At 48.7% G+C, this 17,516-nt stretch overlaps 1 long non-coding RNA gene across 1 annotated transcript in view; it reads right to left on the bottom strand.

Moving 5' to 3' along the window:
- Positions 1–207: 207 nt before the first annotated feature.
- The window catches only part of LOC140846351 (uncharacterized), a 118,907-nt gene continuing 101,598 nt past the window's right edge, over positions 208–17,516 (bottom strand). The window contains exons 2-3 of the long non-coding RNA XR_012125348.1: positions 8,260–8,304; positions 208–319 (exon numbers count right to left, since the gene is read on the bottom strand). This is a non-coding gene — a long non-coding RNA (uncharacterized lncRNA). The remainder of the gene's footprint in view (positions 320–8,259; positions 8,305–17,516) is intronic.

The raw sequence follows: 17,516 nt of genomic DNA, 5'->3' as shown, positions 1-17,516 counted from the left end.
ACAACTGGAAGGTTTTGATTCCTCATGCACTGTTCTCGCTGCTGTTTCCACCTGCCTCTCCTCTTAGCTAACGTGATGCACAGGCAGACCACATGCTCCAATCACCACATTATATTAATCATTTGTCCTTGAAAATTCCAGGATGAAAACTCCCCCAGTGTAGACAGCTTAGGAAAATTCCTTTCTCTCTTTCCTTACCTCTTCAAACTGCCGTTTTCCTTCTTCTCCAATTGGGCTGGCCTGGCCACTTGCTGTGACCGATGAAAAGTGACAGAACACACACTGAGACCGTGCTCCTTCCACATGCTGTCTTGGAACCCTGCCATGTGAACAGCCCAAGTTAGCCCAGGAGCACACCAAATTCAGATTTGGTGACTCAACTTTCAGAGTCAGAGAGGTTAAGTAACTTGCCCAAAGGTGCACAGCAAGTGTAAAGGTAAAACTCAGCATAAAACACTTGTCTTTACTCCCCTTTAGTGCTTCATCCTCTGCAACTTACAAAAAAATGCCATTTAATGAAGTTAAGCAATGAGTATTGGACTTAAAAAAAAATGAAGCCCCAAACAGGAGACTCTCCTAATGAATCTCTACTCTGCATTTGTCACGCAAGTTCCAGGCCCAAATTGCTGATCATTCGCTGAATGTCACCACTGTAATGACCCACCGTGCCTCAAACCCAAGTCAAACCTTATGTCCAAAATCAAGCACCTCCATTTTGCTGCTATGGCTGTTTTGTTGTTGTTTTTCATTTTCCTTTTATTTCCTGGAATATACGGTGACAAAAAGACCAGGGTTCAAATCCCAACTCAGCCCCTTAATTGTCTGTTGTAACAGTCCAAAGCCAAGGGCAGAGTCTGCCACACAAAGAAATACAAATCTCTTTGACCCGAACTTCCCCACAATTAATTTGCTACCTAAAAATAGTCTCCATGAAGGAAAAAAAAAAAAAAGGAGAGGGTGTTAGCCTAACCAGCATCTCTGGAGAAACAGCCAGCGCAACTTCACAGAGACAGTGCCTAAAAATGTATCTGCAAGTTACAGATGTGGCTTTTTCCGCTGTGACACGCCACAGGAAAAGCACTGAGAGCCGTTGTGTTTCTGCAACTTATTATACTGTTTAATTAGAATTTGTCTGTCAGAGAAGCAGCTTAAGCAGCAGTTATCAAAAGGGCATAAATATCTCCACATCAACCCTGCTGCCCCAGAATTTAAATAGAACTTTTAAAAAGGCCCAGGAAAATGCCAGCATGGGGTGGCTACCTTGTCATCTGGGCAGGTGGCCCCAGTCAGCCGGGATGAGGGCATGAGCTGACGTATGTCTGTCTGGGGAGCTTTATCCCCCATCAGCAAGGCAGTTCGTTTAAGGTTTCACTCTACTGGCCCCTCCTTTTCCTTAAAACTCACTATCTGATATATTCAGATTTGATCTGTTCTCTCTGGCCAAGAAAATTTGCAGGTAACCATAAGAGATGAGTCTTTGCCTACAGCAACTTTTTGCCTATTGTAGCTATAGCAGCAAGAAAACAACATGCCATGGAAGGTTCGATGGTGTTGTATTGTTGCTGCCCCTTAACCAGGGAAGTGGGCCTTCCTTGTCTCACAGTGCACCATGCAGATACTGTCTAACAACATCCTGCTTTTTAGTAGCTCTGCAAAAGCTGCCACTTTCCTGGGTTTGCAGTGCTGGCCCCTAAAGGCCAAGTTTAAATACAAAATTTGGGACATTCTAGGTAAGAGAGAACCAAGACCCCAGCCCCTGATGCTCCAGCCTCAGAGGCAGGACAGTTCATTAGGGTGTCTTCAGGGCCTCCACCCAAGGCCCAAAGCAGGGCCCATCAATGAGACCAGATAAAATTCCCTCTGGAAAGGGAGACACCAATCTAGTGTAAGAGCCAGAGCACACTCAGGAACACCCTGGTCCCAGCACAGTTAATCCACACAGCCGTGTTCTGTGCTTCTGCACTACAAGACAGAGTTGGATAGTCACAGCACAGGCTGTGTGCTCTGCAAAGCCTGAAATGGTCGCTGCTTGGCTTATTGCCGGTCAAGTGCACTGTGCCCTGCTTTAGGCCATCGCGGCCGAGCCTAAGATACAATGGGGAAAGCTGTGACTTTGGAAGCCAACCCTGGAGCACCACTAGGCACACTGGTGTCGGAACTACCGAGGACGTCACTGCAGTGTCAACATCACACAGCTGGTGAGTGGCAGGGCTGGCCTCAAACCCATGTCCCTGTGTTTCCAAGTCTTAAGCCAAATGGATATATGTTGCCATTCAGCAGGGAAGGACTGAGTCCAGATGATTGCTACCAGCCCAGGCTTGCCTCCCAGCTTCCACCTGGGAGGGCCAGCCACGGAGCCATCCTCTCTGAAGGATTTGCACTCTGGAACCCTTCATATAACTTTCCAGCATCTCAGTGCATGAAGCTTCTTTGGGGATGGCTGTGAAAGTCAGATGTTTTCAATGATTTTATGAGATAAGCCACAACCAAGATGGTGGGCCAGTTACTGACATTGCCTTTCAGCTCCAAATTCACCCTTCAGTACCTGCTCTGTGGTACAGATTGGACCCTTCCAGCATTTCTCCTAACAGGAAGCACCAATGTTAAGGTTTGTCCTCCTCCTGATGCAGCTTCTCTGGTTTGCTTTTCTAGCTCCATCTGCACATTCCTTCCATGGTGCATGTGGTTGGGGACACGCAATGGTACTCTGCCCCAGGTGCATGCTGAAAGCACGCAGTCCCCCAGTGGCTCCACAGCCTCTGCCTAGGCCCAGAGACCACCTTACTGGAGCCCCCTCCTTTCAGATACCCCTCTCCTTGCAGACACCCCATGACCCACAGTGATACCTTCCCACCCCCTCTGCACTCCCAACCCCAAGCCTCGGGGCATTCACTCCCTATAGGATTGTTGCTATTTCTCTAGCACTGTTCATGGACTTCTGCCTTCTACAACCAGCAAACTTCTCCATATCCAGAGCACCCGCTGTAGCCAGACTTTCATGAGATCCTAACACCCCTTCCATGTCTGTCATTCCATGGACACCTTTTAGAGTTCTGTTTCCACCTTTACCCTTGCTATCCTATCTCAGCCTAATAATTCTTTGTATTAAACTTCCCCCGTGCTGAAGTCACTGAATGCAGTGACTGACTGCAAACTCATTCCAGGGGGAAGCCAACCAGTGACAAGGACGTGCCCCTGTTACCATGAGACCACCCTGAGAGACCACATGTCTTACGACTTTGAATATCCCTCAGAATGTGGATGCATATGCTATCAAGAGCTTGTTATTGATGAATCAATGAATGAATAAAAAAACTCAACTATAATTGAGAAACAAAACAGAATGGGGATTAAACAGGCAACCTAGAAAACAGAGGTAGGACTGACACAGAAACTCAGGAAATTTTATCAACGCCATAAAACACTCTACACAACACCTCAAGCCTGTTTCTAAACGCAGTATTTTTTCTCAGCCTGTCTATAAGCTGTGTCTGTCCGTGTTAGAAGTGCTTCAATTCTCTTCAAATTCAGCACTGTCATGTCACCGTAGCAACCCAAACCGCAACAAACAATCAGCTTTTATTAAGAGTATTATGAAAAAGGAAGCTTTTGATATTTTTCTTTAATACTCTTATTTTTCCATTATGAAAATCTGGTACTTCATAATGCACACCTCCATGAATTAGGCCACATGAGTTCTAGATGCATCCAAGCATCTGGTATTTTGGTGTCAAAATCTACAACTTCAGTCCAATTGCCTCCTCCCCCAAGATCCAGCAACTCCACATCAAAAGTCTCCATTCTATAAATGCTACACAGCAAATAAGGGGAAATGAGAAATGCATTGTGGCCTCACTGTGTGCTAATTACAATCCCCAGGGGTCACTGTCCTAAGAACCTCCTTCCAGGTCTTAGATAAGGAAGTATAGTGTCAAGGGAGAGTGAAAGGCTCTGCCAGGCTTAGAGCTGCCTCCAGCCAGCCAGCCACACTGCCCATGTGCATTAAGACTCCACCCTAGTAACAAGTATTTCATTTTCTTCCCTTGAAATGAAGAAAACTGATATTTGTTGGGCTCTCACTAGACCCTAGGCACTGTATTTTAGGTACAGGTATTTTACATGATTACTTCTAATCTTCACAATAGTTTTTCAAAATAGGTATTATTTTCCCATCTTGCAATGGGAAAACAGATTCAGAGATTAAAGAACTCTCCTGTTGAGAGACAAATTTGAACAGCCCTGAGGCATATTTTCTCCCCCATTCTTGACTCTTGCTTAATGAAGAGCAAAGTCAACAGGACTGAGTTATCTCACCGGAAAAAGAGGTGGCTATTCGCCCACCCCCTGGGCTCCTGATGGCACCAAGGGGCTCCCACTGCTGTGTAGCTGCGTAGACATTCTCTCTCCCTGAAACCTGTCAATGTAAGGAGTCTCATGGAGGTGGAGCCCCTTTCTTCTGGAACTTCAGCCCAAGCTGCAAGAATATGAGATTACTGAGTGTCCTCTGCTTCTCTGCTTATGAACTTCCCCCCAGTAAACTCTATTTAATTCTGACTTTCGTGGGGCTAGTCGTGTGTAATTTTGCCCCTTTATGTATTTCCCATGTTCCTAGAACTAGAACTCAATTTTTCTGCTCTTTGAGCTCATCTTCCTTCCACAGGGCTGTGTATGTGTGTGTGTGAAATTCTCAGTTTATTATCAGAGTTATCCCTACCACTTACACCTCTTTGTTCTAAATAAAGCAAGTGATGACATCCTTAAAGCTTTCCGCCCACTCATGGGTTATAATATACCCTGGGAAGAAGGTGACAATCATACCAACTGTTTCCACCACTGTCCTTGATGACTCTCTCTTATTCAGCACTTTTTCTGTCTGTATTCTGCAACCCATTCCCTAATAACATTTTTATTAATACATCCTACCAATATAAAATCAGAAATCTTAAGTTGGCAAAATATTAAAACAGATGTTTCGCCAAAATAAAAGGTATAGGAATAATCAGTAAACATAAATCAAAGTGCTCAGCATCATTGTTCATCAGGAAAATACAACTTAACTACATTGCAGTACCACCAGACACCTTCCAGAGGGCCTGAACTTTAAAGACTGAAAACATTGTGCATAACTGTTTGTCAGTTTCCGATGAAGTTGAAGACATGCCTATCCTATGACATGACAGTCCCATTTCTAAGTATTCACTGAAGAGAAATGAAAACATAAGTCCACAAAAAGATCAGTACAAGAATTGCTATAGCAGCTATCTTCATAATAGACAAAGTTTGGAAACAGCCCAGGTGTCCATGAACAGAATGGACAAACAAACTGTGACCCATCCAAACAATGGGCTGCTACTCAGCAGTGAAAAAAGAACAAATTATTCGTATACACAAGACCATGGATAAATGCTGAGCCAAAGAGCCAGACACAAAAGAGTGTGCATCATTTGATTCCTTGTACATGAAATTCTAGAACAGATACAAGTTAACCCATGGTGTCCAAAGTCAAAACAGTGGTTACTTTAAGGGGTCATTGATTGGGAAGGGGCACAAGGAGGCCTTCTGGGGTGGTAACAGTGTTTTGCCTTAAGACACTTAAGGTAATACATTTTACTACATAAATATATAAGTACAAAGTATAGGAAGGTCTGTGAAGAACAGCTGAAAAGACAGAACTCACAGCAAGTGGTGGAGATGAGATAGAAGCCCTCATTCTCTATGCACACCACACTTCTGCTGCAACAGCAAGTGGGGTTTTCTCAGCACACACAGCAAGCTTGTCCCCCTAAAGGAGTCCAGAATCCCTGCTCAGCAGCTGCGTGGAATTTGGGGTGTTCATTTGGACAGTGAGTCATAGCTCATGGGAATGAGAGTCCTTCAGCAGCTCAGGATTTAAATAATGATGTGTCAATATCTGCCTCAGATGACTCAGATTTAATCTTAACAGTGACCTTGTAAGCTTGCAAGAGTATTAGAGCCAGCAAATAGACACAAGGAATATTAAAGTTGTTTGTCAAAAACCTCTCTGCTTCTGTCAAGAAAAACTTCCAGAACAGAGGAACACACATGCTCAAAACAGAAGAATCTCCAACTGGAAACGGAAGGAAAAAGATGGCATTTAAGCCTATTTTGCCAAGAATGATCAACTGGAAAAAGTAAACTTCTGGTGTTTGCAGCTTTAAAGGAATTTGATATTTTTCACATCTTTCAAAGAGTCACTTCATTGCAATGTTATAAGATGAAAATTATATGCTTCTTATATACTCTCTGATCTTCTCCACCTTTTGCTGAAGCCAAAATTTCTAAGTAATTGCCTCAAATCATACTGGACTTGGTGTCCAGAAACCTGATTTCCTATCCTAGCTCCGTCATTGCTGGCACAGGTCCTCAGGCAAGGCACATCAGCTTGTCTGAGCCTCAGTTTCCCCATATTTAAAACGGAAGTAAGTATTAAGGGGGGGTACTTTTAAAGGCGATAACAGGTTATTGAGAGATCAAGAACAGGTAGGAGGTCCTCAGCATTCACAAGCTACACTCGAAACCTCCATACTATGCAGCCTTTCTCCTACCCACCCTGAAAGTGGGCCCCAGAATTTATCAACCTCAAGTACTGCTGGGAACCAGCCACCAGGGCTGCAGGATTGACTGGCAGGTGTCCCACAGAGCCTCCAAAGGCTCTTAGATTCCCGCCCGATGCTGACAGTGCACTAAGGGCTGGACACACTGCAAGGCCCTTCCCAATGCACCGGCTCCTTGCAGCCTTACCCCTCTGGGAGGCCCGAGCAGGCCCTGTGATAGGTAAGAAAGCTGGAGTTCAAAGTGTCATGTGAACACACAGCAAATAGATGGCTGAGTCAAGACTCACACAGCAGATTACCTGGGCTGGCAAAACCTGAGCTTTTCTCGATTCAACACAATTAGCAAGACCTTGGGGAAAAGACACCAACTTGGCAGAGGGACAAAGAGCCATGTCATTTTCTGTTGCTGAGCTACCCACCACCCCCCAAAACTGAGTATTTTATCATAACCATTATTTGTTTCACAGATGAACAGACTGGGAATTCGGGGATTCAGTTGGGAACTCAGGAAGCTGGGCTGGAAAATCCACTACAAGATGGCTTCTTCCTCCGATGTCTAGTGTATCTTCCTGCCCCTCAAGCTCTCCTCTCTCTCTCCATGGGGCCGTCGCCTCGCAGTCACAGAACAGTCACACTTTTCACATGAGAAGCTAACTCCAAGAGACAGGAAGCAGACCTCAGAGGCTGACCGATGGCCACACTGGCACTAACAGGGTCCTCTGCCATATTCCACTGGTCACAGCAGTCAGGGGCCAGGCCAGGTCACACTTCTTGACGGGGGAGTGGTAAGGCCACACTGAGGAGGTCCATGTGAGATGGGAAATGCTGGGCCATCTTTGGAAGATGTGATCTGCCACAAATCCCCCAAGTGTTCTATATGTGCAGGAGGGAGGGCCAAGGACTTCCTGACTGCTGTCACCAAGAGCATCAATAAGCTACGCAGCTTGCTGATTATAAAATACTTTTTATGAGGCATGTATCATTAAGGGCTCGTAAAGCCCTGTGAGATCTGCATTGTTTACAGAGGGAAAAAACAGGGGCCTTGAGCCTGCCATTGGCTATGAAGGGTGGGGAGCACGAGCATGGCTCCTAGAGGCCTTCTGCTGTTACCCCGGGGTGTTTGGGAGGAGCTGTGGGTGTCCAGGTTAAATCACTGTGCCATAGACATCAAAGAATCCATAATCTTTGTGGCTTTTGCTACATTACTTCTGACATAAAACAACAAAATCCTGTCTCAGCAGGTATAGGACTGGAGCCACTGGGAACAGCAAAAACTGAAATCAAGGAGTGTGAGTCTCAACTGTTGCTGCAATTCCCTGTCCCCCAGTTGGCCTCTGGTGTTCCAACAACACAGCCTTGAAGAGCCCCACTTACATAGCACATTAAATCTTCCCCCAGCTGCCCCCCACTGACCCCTTCGGTCCTGTTGGTGATAAGGAAGAGGGGCTAACAAGGGTATAAGATGCTAACTTGAAATTTGTGTTTCCCACAGGAAGGTGCCCCCTCTGGAGAAGTGGAGGACACACACGCTCTCCTTGCTAAACACGCTCATCCACAGCTATGTGAATACATACATGTGCGTCTCCATAGTCCAAGGTGGAACAGATTCAGGGAACTTGAGCCAGCGAGGAAAGAGACCCAGGTGAACTGGACCACTAAGCATCTTTCAAGCTAGTATTTTTACCTTATGAACGTCTTGGCTTGGCATCTCTCCCAACCCCATCATAACCTGCACAAAGGCAAAAGCAACATGCTCAGGCCCATATTCTCAACACGCAGCACATAGACTATCAAATATCAGCTACCACATGAATGTTTATTGAACAGATGCATGAATGAATGCAACTTCCCAGCTCCTACCATATCTGTGCTGGATAGATGTGGACTGTCTTGGTTATCTGTGCAATGTTTGATGAATGAATGAGGAATGGTGTGAGGGGAAACAAAGGAACTTGGACTAAGATGGAAGCATTGCCCTCACATACGCAGCCGAGTCACATTTTGATGAAATCACCCACTCATGCTCTTGAATTTCCTAGGTTTTGAGAAGCCCAACAGCCACGGCCACTCTGCAGGCTATTTGCTAGCCTGACTGGAAGTATGGTCACATCAACTGACAAACGTTATTACTAGAGAATTTAGTCTCATTTGCAAAATTCTTCAGCAAGGACAAATATAACCAATGAGACAATTAGAGCCAGATGCTTGTGAGTTTCAAATAAAATGTGGTTTTAAGAAAATGGCACGAAACTATTTGCATGTTATTTAGACTTTAATAACTGTCTCTCTGCCTCCCTGTCTCTCTCTCCAGGGTTTCATTTTAGGCCCCGCTCTCCTCTGCCATCCTCCACCCCAACCCCAGCAAGTCTAGTGAAATCTGGGGTTTTCCCTCCCCCAGTTTCCCTTGGCACTCTCTCCTTGCCATTTCTGTAGCATCACTGCAGCACAACCATGTCACACACCTTCCACCTCCTCCGCCAACTGCCTCTCAGGGGAAGAGGCTATGATCCAGTAAAGTTCCCTGCTCTGCTTAACGCGGGAAAGGGCTTCCAGGGCCATGGGGCCTGTTCTAAGTGAGTTACCAGCCCAAGACCCTGCCCCATGCTGGAGAAAGCTGGCGTTGACCCAGCTCTAAGCCACCAGCCCAACTCCCCACTGCACAGACCCGGCCCCCGGGTCCAGCACGCAGCAGGTGTCCATGCCCGGAGGCTGAGTGGAGATCAGGGCAGGGAAGCCCATGTGAAGCAGCCAAGTGGGTGACACGACCCGAAACCGGGAGGTGTCCCCATGCCCAAGCTGGGCCCCCAGTGCGGTGAGGGAAGCAAGCACAGCACGGGCCCAGCTGGCCTAGCCCTCCACCCCAGCCAGTTCCTGGGATCTGCTAAGCACCAGGGTGCACAGAGGGACCTGGGCACACAACACGGAGCAGGAAGGTCTAGGCCATGCCTTCCCTGTCTTCACGGTCTTGGATGGTGGGGGCACAAGATCTGCCAGGGATGCCAGGAGCACCGAGCAGGGCCAGGAAAGCTTCCTGGAGTGAGAAGCATGCTGAGCTGCCTGGATTGGAAATTGAGCACTTCCCCCAGAAGCACAAGGCCTTTGAGGGGTAAGGAGTGAGGTCGAACTGTGCACCTGGAACCAGAAATTACTTCACAGGCACATGCTCTACTCTCCAGCAAACAGCGGCTGGGCCAATGCAGGGACACAGGACAAAGGGCCAACTCCCCGCTCTGCCACCCACCAGCTGTGAGGTCCTGGGCAAGCCACCTTGGCTTGCTAGGCCTCCTGTACCCCATCTGCTTCACCTGGGAACTGCACAGCACGGGCCCAGGCGCTCCTTCCTGCCACAGCACTCAGGTGTCTGGGAGCCTCACACACTGCCACAGTGGGCTGGCTTCCCCGGCCAAGTATCCCTGGACCCAGACCACAGCATGGAGTCACTCCAGAGAGGAAGAGGGCAGTTCTCACCTCTCTTTCCAAAAGCCAGAGCATTCCACCAGCAAAACAAGGGAAGAAATGGATGTTCATGGAGACTCCACTGTGTCTGGGAGCTTCACCCACACGGTCATTCATTTAATCTTTACCAAAATCCTGTAAGGTAGACATGGCTGGCCCCATCTACTAGACAAGGAAACTGAGGTACAGGGAGGCTAACAGACATGTTCCCAAGAAGCTTAAGGGTGGTGGGGCCTGAGTGGAACTCAACAAGTCCAGGCTCCAAAGCCACCTACCCCTGCCCCTGCTGTGAGGAGGCACAGCAGGAAGCCCTGTGACGGGGGCTCAAGGTCAGCTCCAGATGGGTCAGAGAGCCCGGGCTGCCCGGTGGGGTCTGCCAGGGGTCCCCCTGCTACCAGAGCGCCAACACTAAGAGCCCTTGCAGAACAGACCGTGTCTGTCAGAGCCCAGCAAGCTGCCCCCCTGCCCACTCTAAATGCCACGAGGGTCTCTCTCCTCCCTCTGACATCCTCAGCTTGGAAGAGCCCGGGAGAGGCAAGGGTCATACCGACACACTCTCCAGTTTCCTTCCTAATGAAACGGACGGCCAGTGTGAATCCACCAAGAGATGCGGTACTGGGGACTCCTCTGGGAGCTGGGCCTGTCTTCTTATAACATCCCGACCTCAAGGAACTAAAAATAACACTCGAATCAAAACCAAAAGACCAACTATTTCCATTCACTCATTCAGAGGGTGTTTGTGGGCTGCCTGCTCACCCTTCTTCAAAGGGAGAAATACAAAAATCTCAGGCTCTGTCGTGTGTTCAAAGAGCTTCCTCCCACACTGGCTGGTCAAAGCTCAGCCGAGGGGAGGACAGCACGTCCAGCACCAGCCTGGGGCCCCCGGGACAGCAGGTGCCTGCTCTGACTCCCCAGTCTGTCCTCCATGGCCTCCTGTGGGCTCAGCCAGCCTTCCTACAGAGGGGCACGTGAACAAGTGGAGCAGGGTGTAAGACACGGAGGCTCCACGGTGCAGAGGAGGTGGGAGGGTGCCTGCAGAATTTAGAAAAGAAATAGCCAAAACCAACACTGTAGGACCCTCGTGTGAAAGGCTGAGGAGCTGACTGCAGGGGGAGAGTTTGAAGATTCCTCCGAGAATGTGGCCTGTGACTCGCCAAGATGTCTGTGCTTCTGGGCCACCCAGGAACTGCACAGGTAAGAGGGCATCTGATCCTGTCCAGGAGAGAGGCGCAGCAGTCTAAAGCCCTCAGGGGAGAGAAACAGGAGTATCTGTCAGATGCCTGGAGAGCTGGGGGGCCCATCACCAGCAAGCTGGGAATTGCAAGTGGGAGGTCCTTAAGGAAGGGGGTGCAGGAGATGCTGTCACAATCTCTACAGGCCTGGGGCCTCCCTGCGTCTGTCAGCCCCTCTCCAGCTGCCTCCGGCATTCTCCTCTAACACCTGCAGCTCTCTCTGGAGGGAGGCCGGCCCTGCAGGGGCTGGAGAGCTCCGCAAACTGCAGCCAGGGTCTGAGAGTTTATGGCCCTGCGCACCCCACCACCATGCCAGCCCCTAACCAGTGTCTGCCAAGTAGAAAAGTGGGACAGAGGGGCAAGCTGAAATGTCATTTACATTCCAGAGCTCCCCTTTGGGTCAGCTCACGGGAACCTCCATGGGATTTTGCCTGAAGCCACAGCTTTGCTTGGGTCTCCCCTTCCCTGTGGCTTCCCCTCCCAACCTTGCACCCAGTCTAAGACAGAGCATCTCTACAGAACCCGACGACAAAGAGTCAGAAAGAATGCCAGCCAGTCCACGTGGTGCCAGCCCAGCAAGCCACTCCTGGGCCCCATACCCGCGCCCCTTTACCCTAGACCCACAGAAACTGTGAGCAACATGCTGGGGCAGTGAAAGCAGACACTGAAGAGTCGCAGGAGGCAGGAACCGGCAAGCCCCCTCCCTTTCCCAGCCTCAGGCTGTCTTGGCCTCCGCAGCCCTTAGCTGGCCACATGGAAAATGCAGATTGGAAGAGACAGCACAGTAAACCAAGTTTGAAGTTGTGGCTCCTGGCTAGGCAACGCACATTAAATTATTAACCAGAGCACCTTGCACACTCAGGAGTGACCATGGAAGTCATGGAGTCCCCTGCGTCGGCAACCAAGAGTGGAAGAACTGGTCCCACCAAACATATTTAACAAATCAGTGAGGAACAAAAAACTGTTAAATTTCTTTGTAAGTCCACCCCATAAGGCATGCTGGCTCAACGCAGCAATTTTAGAGGAAAGATTCCTACAGACATGAGATCCAACTTTAGAAGCAGAGCCCTATTTTAACACATGGCACTTTTTTCCATCCTCGACACTGATTCCATTATCAGACTTCCCTTAAAGAGGAGCACATGTTAGCTGTCCACTGACTTTTCCACACCTCAGCTGCTGAAGGCAATTCCCAACCTGGGCCTGGTTTACTTTCCAGACTTCCCTGCCATATACCCTCCTCCAGCCACTCCAGCTATACCCCAACACCCCTGTAGCTCCCCTTCCTCTGAGCTTCTGCTCTTCCCATTCCCCCACCTTCCTCTCCTGAAGTCCCGCCCTGGCTCCCAACCAAGGTCCACAGGGCTTCCCTGGAGGTTCTGGTCACACATGTCCTTTCCCTCTGTGAGTCACAGTACACAGGGCTCACTGATGGTAGAGAAGTCCTTGTGGAGCCCAGGAAACAGGACAGGGGGCATCTGGGGCACAGGCAGCCCAGGCAGCCAGTAATCTGGAGTCTGCTGCTCCTTGCTTAGGTCCAGCTATTTGCAAACTTCACTGAATATATGCATATCCTGGGAAACTGCCTAAAGTGCAAATGTGCTGATCCCCAGAGATTTAGAAGGTGGAGGACTGAGGCGTGCTGCCGTAGATCGAGTACATTTGCAGCCTGCTCACAGCCTGCCCTTTGCCAGGTGATTTTGCAGTCCCTCCCACTAAAGAGGCAGAATCTATCCCACCACTTCCCTCAGGAGGCCTCACAGATTGCCCTCTCACTTCCACACCTCTGCAAGGTCTTAAGGTTGACCACTCAGGCTAACCACTTGGAGGATGAGGGCCAGGAGCTGCTTATAGGATGCAAAGTCCCTCTTGTATCTCTTCCAAGGATTGCCTACATTGGCCAGGAGGTGGGTAACCCCCAGACACAAGAGCACACCCAGCTGAGCCAAGTCTGAACTTCCAACATGCAGCCTCTTAAATCACTTAGATGCTTATGTTAAGCCATGGAGTTTTAGGTCAGTTTGTCACACGGCACTATCACAGCAGTTGCTCACTGATACACAGAGGAGCCTGTAGTGTCTCAGTTGCCCAGCAGATTACTAGGTGGCTCCTTGAGAACACCACAGCCTTGCCCTCACCAAGCTTGTCACACTCTGCCTTGAACAGTGGTTACCTGTACAGGAGGGGGGCTGGCCTCTCCCGTTCCCACATGGACAAAGAGCCCCTGCACGGTGGTTATTTGGGTAACCTCTGCAGCTCCTGCCCAGTGAGCACTGAAATGCCCTTTGCTAGCTCAGGGGCAGAGTGTCAGGCTCACACAGACTGCACTAAGGGTGGGGAGCGTCAGAAGGTGCCAATCTCTACTGACCACTGAGCAGTCAGCAACTCTCAACAACACAGTGGAGAAAGGAGAGGAGAGGGTCACAGACAGAGAGATTAATGGAAATTTAAAAGTGAATTCTTCCCCTTTTCTTTGGCAGCATAGTTAACCAGAAGAGCCCCAGCGGATGCTGTTAGGATTCTGATATGAAACAGAAAGGGAGTCAGGGAGAATCAGATGGAAAACAGTAACACATAGCGTTTACACGACTTTTCACACACGGTGCTCTCTGTTCCTTTTGCACCTCACACAGATTAACTAATGAATTGCCATCGCACCTCAGAGCAGGCAGGAGCTTTTCCTGCCTCCACCTAACAAGGAATAAAAACAGGCGCTCCCTAAACTCCCTGAGAAGTCAACCCTAAGCTCCAGGTCCTCTGCATCTTGTCACAACCTGGGGGCTCACGCTTTTTTGTATCTTTGAGTCTAGAGATTCCTATTATAGACTTAAGATATTAGGATATTTGAACCAGAAGAGACATGAGAGAAATGTTGATCTAAATCTCTTACTTTACAGATGCTGAAAAGAGGCTTATTTCTGCCAAGGACTGTCTAAGGTCACAAAACAATTCAGAAAAGAAGCCAAATCAGATCTGCTTTACTCAGCCTGGGTCAGCCCTCACATCTCCAAATTCCAGAAGACACAGTTAGTAATGTTAGACCCACAAGTGACACTTACTCCCTGTGTCCACAGATGATGTTGTAAATACTAGTCATTCAGCCATCAGACCTCTATTGAGCACATGCCATGGGATCTCTGCAGCCCTGTGGGTTTAGGAATGAATGAATTCAGCAATGAATTTGGGTCGTGTAAAGCCATGTGTGGTAGGGATTCAGTCCTGGCAGTGGGCAGAGCAGAGAGGCTCTGTCCCAGTGGCACAGAACCCCATGACCCAGAGCACTTTGGCATTTCAGCCACACAGAATTTTCTAAGCACATAACAGGGTTCAATAGATACAAGAGGGCTAGCCAGAGTTGGTACACTCCAGAGCTAGTTCAGAATCAGCCTAGAATAGGAGCTAAGAAACATTTTTGTCCAAGGAAAACCTCACACACCAGCACTGTGACCACTGCAATCCTGCCACGGGAGTTTTAATTCATTGTCATCCCCACTCCTGGCAGTTACAATAGAGACCACCCCCCATGTTAAGCCTCGCTGCACCCCAGCCACTTCATATGGGTGATCATCCCAAGGCCTTCCTGACGGGGTCTCTGCCAAGCTCTTCAGCATGTCCCACACCTCCAGCCAAGTCTGTGCACCCTGACTCCACTCCCAGCACATCAGCGTCTTGGACAGCCCTGGGCTCTGATGCTATCCTAGCCTTTGCACAAGCTGCTCCCTCTGCCCAGAGAGCCTTCACCCTGCCTGTTTGCCTGTCAAGTTCACAGGACTCTCCTGCTCCCCAGTGTGCCAAAGAGCTCCTTCTCCCTAGTGTCATGCCACATGCGAGCGTCGACTATTAATGGGTCTGCCTCCATCCAAAACTGTGATCTCTGATGCCCCAGCAATTAGCCAAGGGCCTCACACATGGACATGCTTAACACATTTCATTTCACTTAAAAATTGAATCCTAGTTTAAAAGTCAACCTTAGGATGAGATTGGGTGTAGACAGCAGACACTGTGCGCATTGACAAAAGGGGCAGAGAACACACAGGGAGTTGGGGGGTCCTGGAAGAGTCAGATTACTTCCCTGCTTACCCTGAAGTGTGAGTTATATGTAACTGACACATGGCCCCCCAGACATCCTAGACCCTCATCTGCTCTTTGCTGAGCATACTCACTCTTCTGCACTTTACAGCTGCAGAGCCCTCAGAGGCAGCTGGGGAAAAGCCCCCCCCCCACCTACATTGCTTTTCTCATAGACAAGGAGACCTGTGCACCTGGGGAGGTGGAGGCTCAACTGTCAGTCACTCCAGGAAGAGATGATAGTGTGTCCTCAAAAGGCTGGTGTATCCTCTGTGTCTCAGAAGCCACGCGGGGACAGCTGTGTGCATCTCTGGACTCCCAAGTGGTTGCTAATAAACACTGAAAATTCTGTCTTAAATATCACCGTTGTCCAGCCCTCCAAGCGCCCCCTTTCTCTCCACTGCTGTCTCCTTCACTTCCAAATTCCTAAAATGAGCCTCCTCGCCCTGAATACATGCAAATGGCATTAAAGCAAATTAAACAGGTTCTCCCAGAAGCTGTTGAGTCAGACACAGCATACTGATTTCCTACCAATGGAAATAACTGCTCAGCTTCAACATCTCCAAGGTTTCTTTCTCCAAGAGGGGCATGGCAAGGCAAAATTGACTTCCACTGTGCTGTTTGGAGAGTAAGGAGAAGGAATTTACCATGCAATTTGTCTTAAATAAACTTTATAAAGGCATATATAGCCAAAAAACAAGGCTGAAAATTCTCAGTTCCGCTATCTGTTGCCTGATTTTCACACATGGCTCATCAAAGTCTCCCAAGGTCATGACTGAGTCAGTGACTTTGACTTAAGTCTGTGGAATGAGCAGAGGGCAGTAGTGAGAGCACACAGAACAAAGGCCATTGAGACAGGGGACCGATGCCTCCCCCATGCCCAGAATGGTACCAGCTTCTGGGGCTCAGAGGGACAACAAGGGGCAAGGCCTGGTTCTTGCCCCAAGGAGTTATGCCTGGTGGGGGAGACAGGCAACTAACAAGTCCATGCCAAGGGGATGCCAATCGTTGGCTAAGGGGAAGGGAGTCGCCAGCTCAGCTGGACAGCCCAGAAAGGCCTTCACACAAGAAGGAAAGGTGGGACTGGCTTTTAGGGACATCCCTCGCAGGACAAGAGCTATCATGGATATGTCGGTACCCCACCCAGATCCTTTTCTCTATATGGGTGCCCCCGTGACCCTATTGGCTGCTTACTGCTCATGACTACCCCTCCTTCAGGGAATTGCTCTCAGCCAAAGGACTGGGGTGTTGTCCAGGAATTTACCCTCTTTAGCGACCTCTCAGGACAACCTGTAGCCAATGGCTGACTGACAGAGGGGTACAAAATGCCACCTCAAGAGCTGTACAGAACACTATACCCCACTTCCTTCCTGTCACCCCCTGCTGGCTCGGCACCTCCTAAGACATTTTCCTCTTCCTCCCTATGAAGATTATTAAAACTTTGCTTCAGAGAAGAAGGGAAAGAATGAATGAGTCCCTGTCTGCTGGTCTTGTTTTCCCTGACATCCCAAAACAGAGATGCTCATAGAGTTACTTCCTCCAAAATCCTGCTGGAGACAAAGCATGCACACTGTTCTGTTCTGATGCCAGAAGAGGATGAGGACAGCCAGGGTCCAAATATACCCACCATGTGGCTGTCTGGAAATCAACTCAGTCTCCCAACCAGTGACCTACCTTAGCGGTTTCCAGCAAAAGTTGCCACTTGGCCAGAAATCCTAGGATTGGGTCCCTATTTCCCTCCCCACCCTCTGGGGACCCTTGCAGATACCCTTTAGCTACAGACTTCAAAGAAGAGGAACAAGGTTATTGATTCACTGTTATTAAAAATCAGAGTGGGGAGTCACAAGACATTGGTTCAGTAATATGCCCCATAAATCCAAGACAAAAGACTGAATCTTTGAAAGGATCTAACATTATTAAATAAATCTCTAATGGGTTCAGATGGAAAAGTTCAAAAATGATTATTCTGGAGTTCCAAGAGTCAGTGTGGTCTCTGGTGTCTCTCCTGTTATTTTCTTTCCCTGAGTTGCTGAGAGTTACTGAACTCTTCTAAGAAGCAAATTCCTGGCCTTTACAATGGAGCTGAAGCCATGATGGGAACCACCTTTCACCTAAGAGCCTGTAGCAAATATAAGACCCTTTCTACTGTGCAATCAGAGAATACTTAGAAATAGTTTTATATAGT

The sequence above is a fragment of the Manis javanica genome, chromosome 15 (assembly GCF_040802235.1).
Source record: "Manis javanica isolate MJ-LG chromosome 15, MJ_LKY, whole genome shotgun sequence".
Taxonomy (NCBI): Eukaryota; Metazoa; Chordata; class Mammalia; order Pholidota; family Manidae; genus Manis; species Manis javanica.
Note: the sequence above shows the minus strand (reverse complement) of the source record. Positions and strands in the feature narration are given on the sequence as shown.